The sequence below is a fragment of the Alosa pseudoharengus genome, unplaced genomic scaffold (assembly GCF_046254945.1).
Source record: "Alosa pseudoharengus isolate Yale_2024_CS ecotype anadromous, Long Island Sound unplaced genomic scaffold, YU_APseudo_1.1 YU_APseudo_1.1_scf_15, whole genome shotgun sequence".
NCBI classification, from domain to species: Eukaryota; Metazoa; Chordata; class Actinopteri; order Clupeiformes; family Clupeidae; genus Alosa; species Alosa pseudoharengus.
The window spans coordinates 15586931-15591930 of NW_027468620.1; the positions used below are offsets into that span (position 1 = coordinate 15586931).

Sequence of the window (5000 nt, forward strand, 5' to 3'; positions counted from 1 at the left end):
ATGCAGGAGAGGCCCCCTGTGCAGGGACCACAGGATATTCTCTCATATCTCTCATCACAGGAGTTAGGGGAAGCTAAACAAAAGGTAACCCTTCACTTCAACTTAGTATCTACAAAAAGTATACATAGAATTATAAATCTTAATAAAGAATTCATAATGGATTATAATGACTGCCATAATAGTTTTTGTAACTATTTACAAATAGACATGACTGCATTCATCAAGTTATGATGTTGTGTTATGATAAGCCTTACACAACTATAGTTAGTTAGTAAAATTTGCATGTCACATATAGCTCAATAATAAGATCCAATGAAGATACAGGATGCATACATCCAGAGCATCTTGTTATAGATCATAATCAGGAAACATTATTACAATAGGCTCATATAATTGTTCACATTTCTTGTCTGTTTGACATATGATTATTACCAGGCCTTAATTGCATGCCGATGACAGATGTGAAAACTCAAGGCACAGAGCAGTCCCAGACCCAGAGATCATTAATGCTAGACATGTACGACTTGCAGAAGTGAGGCTCACTAATCTCTTCCTCTTTCTGATAAATCACAGGAAAGAGGATTATCACAGACGTGTAAACAACATTAAGGGCCCCAATTACTTCACTTGCTCATACTTGTAAGGAAGAAGAGAGAAGAGAGGATTGTCACTGAGATGTAATAAACATCTGAGTGGTGGGGTTGTTTCTCAGGCTTGCTGTGTTTGATGTCTATCTTTGTCTTTTAATCACAGCCTCAGTGCATGGGCATGCTGGCTCTGCTTGTTCAGATGAGCCGTGCTGATGCTGTTGATGCTACTTATACTGTCGGCCAGTGTTTTCTGTCTGTCCTCTACATAGAAGATACATCCCACACACACGCACACAGACAGACACACACACACACACACACACACACACACACACACACACACTCACGCACACACACATACGCACGCACATACACACACACACACACACACAGCAGATTGCTGAGGTGTGGACATCTGCTGACTAAGACTGATGTCCTCACCTTGCAACGATCTCAGACAAGGACTCGTCTGACACACACAATCATCACACAAGCAAACTGTCAAACACACACACACACACACACACACACACACACACACACACACACACACACAAACAAACAAGAATATGCATATGGCTGACGCAGCACTAACAGGCACCTTCTCCATCAAAGGTCATGACCCCCTAGACTGCTCTTGGGCATTAAATATGCACACACACATACAACACCCTACATCCACAGAACAGCTGACTCATACAGAATGTTGTACCAATAGCACACACTACTTTAAACTTAAACACAGCTCAGCAACAGATACTGTGCATTCATATAATGGCCAGAAACAATATGTCAATTACAATCACTGTCAATATTTCATTAACAATCAGACACATTTTGTTAAATTCAACAAACATGTGTGTGTATGTGATCACGTGTGTTACTGTAACATGTAATTAATCTGAACACACACACACAAACACACACACACACACACACACACACACACACACACACACACACACACACACACAGATAAATTATTCTACACACAGCGCAGTACATCACACAAGTGGACAGCCTGTGTGTTTTACTGCCCTGTTTAAGCTGGAGAGTTTTCTGTCCTGACTCCCTCTGTCAAACAGCCCTGTGTCCCACATGAGTATGTGTGTCCTGGAGCAGCGGGCAGAGATCAAACTCCCCCGTGCTCCTCAGCCATCTATGGACAGGGAAGTGGGAAGTGCTGTGCTATGCCAGGAGATATGAAGCAAATATGCCAGGACTGTAGATGAGGTCAGCTAGAGGCCTTTTCATACATCACCGTCCCCCTCCCATGTGTCCAGCATACACACATGCTCTCTTTCTCTCTCTTTCTCTCTCTTACAGTCTCCACACGCACACACACACACACACACACACACACACACACACACACACACACACACACACACACACACACACACACACACACATACCATAGCACAGTGCAGAGCGCCAGCGTGCTCCTTTAGACAGCGAAAGTGGGAGGTGTGTCCATTCACCCCTGTCTCCGGCCCAGAACATTTCCCGTAACCCCCCCCCCCCTTGTCCTTCCTCTCCCACTCTGTCAATTATGGCGTCGCAGTGCTGACACATGCTTCCCGGTGCTCCATGGTTTCCCAAAAATCCGCCTTAGCCTTACACAACCTGTAACCACCAGAGACAGGGTGGCATTCTCCCTCTCTCCTCTCCTCTCTCTGTCTGTCTCTTTCTCTCCCTGCCCGCACCAATGTCTTTCCCCTTCACAGATGGAAGCATTTATCTGCAAGGGGAAGAGAGGGGGAGCAGGCGAGACAGACAGTGTCCATTTTGTTCTGAAGAGTCTTATTTTCTCTCAATACTCATCTCTTTTCCTTCCCTCCTCGTTGAGGTGATGAAATGATCTGACTAAATAAGTTTATATGTTTGTATTTATTTTTGCCGTGTGACATAACTCAGCAAGAAGCAATGTGCGTGCAGAGGGAGTGCAGGGGATCGTGGTGGACCAAACAAGGGCAGGGAACGGTGACCACACCACCCCTAACCTGATGTCAGCATTTCTGTTTGGCTGCGGCACTAATTGCATTTGTTTCCACTGGAGAGCGTCTCCCAGTGATCTGGACAGCTGACCTGGCCCACAGATAAGCAGGACAGAGCATGTGGGCCAAATATTCAAGGACTGAAGGAAAGGGGTCCCTTTCCCAAACACACACACATGCTCACACATGCCCAAACATAAACACACACATGCACATGCACACGTGCACACACACACACACACACACACACATGCACACACACACGTGCACACACACACACACACACACACACACACACACACACACACACACACACACACACACACACACACACACACACACACACACACACACACATACATACACTAGCTCTCTCCTCTCTTTTACTTTTTTTCTTTTCTCCCTCCATAGACAGACACACACAAGGTCCAACATGTTAAGGTCAAATGTCATAGGTGATCAACAGGTTCAGCCAGAAGGGTAACAACTTTCTTTCTCTGTGTGTGACTGCATAAGTGACCCACTGTTTTGTGTGTGTGTGTGTGTGTGTGTGTGTGTGTGTGTGTGTGTGTGTGTGTGTGTCTGAGTGTGTTTGAGTGTGTTTACAGACCACACACAAGACCATAAAAGATGGTATCTTGAGAAAAATCCCACGCAGTTCAGTTTGAGACAAGCTTCTGTCCATTCAAAATGGCCAAAATTCAAAAAACACACTTTTTCCAAGTCAAACACAGTGGATGCTAACAGCGGGTGGCAAGGAACCTTCTAGAAGGCTATGTGGACTGACCCAATAAATGCGGAGAGGCTCTTTCCTGCACACAGCCCACATAAAATGGCACAGGGGCCAACCTCATGGAAACATTTTGTAATGTCTCTTAAATTCATGTATGGGGCGCCTGGGTGACTCATTTTATAGATTCAATCCCATCTAGGCAGGGAGACAAAAACATCTATAAGTCAATATAAGCAGTAGCCCTGGATCAAATGGTATGGGATGAGTAGTATCTCTCTTTCCCTCTCTCTCTCTCTCGCTGTCTTTCTCATACACCCACACACAAACACACCCACCCACCAGCTACACACACACACACACACACACACACACATGCACACACACATACACACTCAATCACTCTTTCTATCTGTCTTTCCTGTGTTTGGCTCTGCTCCAGCGTGGACTGTAAGGATAGTGTGGAAGTTTCCAGAGCCCCTGGCAGCCGAGAAGTGGATGAAGCTGTTCAGAGCTCTCTCTCTCTCTCTCTCTCTCTCTCTCTCTCTCTCCCTCTATGTGTGTGTATTTGTGTGTGTGTGTTTGTGTGTGTGGGTTCCAGCTGGGAGCTATCGACTTGAATTTGCCTTCCTCTAGCCAGCCAGTACAAACATACATACTGACAAACACACACACACACACACATTCCCATCAGCAATCCCCCTCCCATTCTCGTGGACATATATAGTTTAGACACGGCCTCCTGTCATCAGACTGCCATATGGAGATGAGTGAGGGGTCAACAGAGAAGAGGCAGTGCCATAAGTCTCACACGCTGATAACACACACACACACACACACACACACACACACACACACACACACACACACACAGACACATACAAACACATACACACACACAAAGAAAGAGAGAGAGAGAGAGAAAGAAAGAAAGAGTGAGAGAGAGATGCATGCACAGACACATACACTCACAGACACACAGATACTCACACACATACATAGACATACACACACACACACACACACACCCAGAGAAAGAAACAAAGAAAGAAAGAGAGATGCATGCACAGACACAGACGCTTACACACACACACACACAATGATAGCACGCTCCCCCAACAGCCATAAAACACAAGGGCCCCAGAGCTGGTCACAGGCCCACACTCAGTAGGGATGGACGATACATAGACTCAAAACTATATCACAATTCTTCATCGTATTCTATGAATTCTGTGATCACGGTAAGGAGGATATACCATGCGGTATTGGATTTTTAAAAAGGCATTCAGGACAGTATATATATCACCATGGATCCGGCCCAAAGCACAACAAACAGAGCCACTACACCCAATCCCCCTTCAGTGACCATGCACAATAATTACAACAATTTCACACATTAGCACACACACCTCCAACTACCAAACACCTCTGCAGCTCTGAATGCATGTACAGTAAGATCACTGACATCGTTCTTCACAGACGTAAGCAAGAGCGGGAAATCCATGCCTCTTAAGGCATGTCAGCATCTACATTTCAGTGCTAATGTATCCTGAGTGTCACTTTAATCTCCCATGTGGAGTGTGTTTGTGCGTGTGTGGTCCTGCCAAGCCACGCAAGCAGAGCCAGAGTTTATGGCGTCTGGAGGCAACTGAGTAGGAACTTGGGTGGCAACATTTAGAGGCT

General features: G+C 45.5%; 1 protein-coding gene across 1 annotated transcript in view; it reads right to left on the reverse strand.

The window, feature by feature from the left end:
- LOC143124291 (transmembrane protein 150A) overlaps positions 1–5000 on the reverse strand; it is a 34132-nt gene that overhangs the window by 14935 nt on the left and 14197 nt on the right. The gene's annotated exons all lie outside the window — the stretch shown is intronic.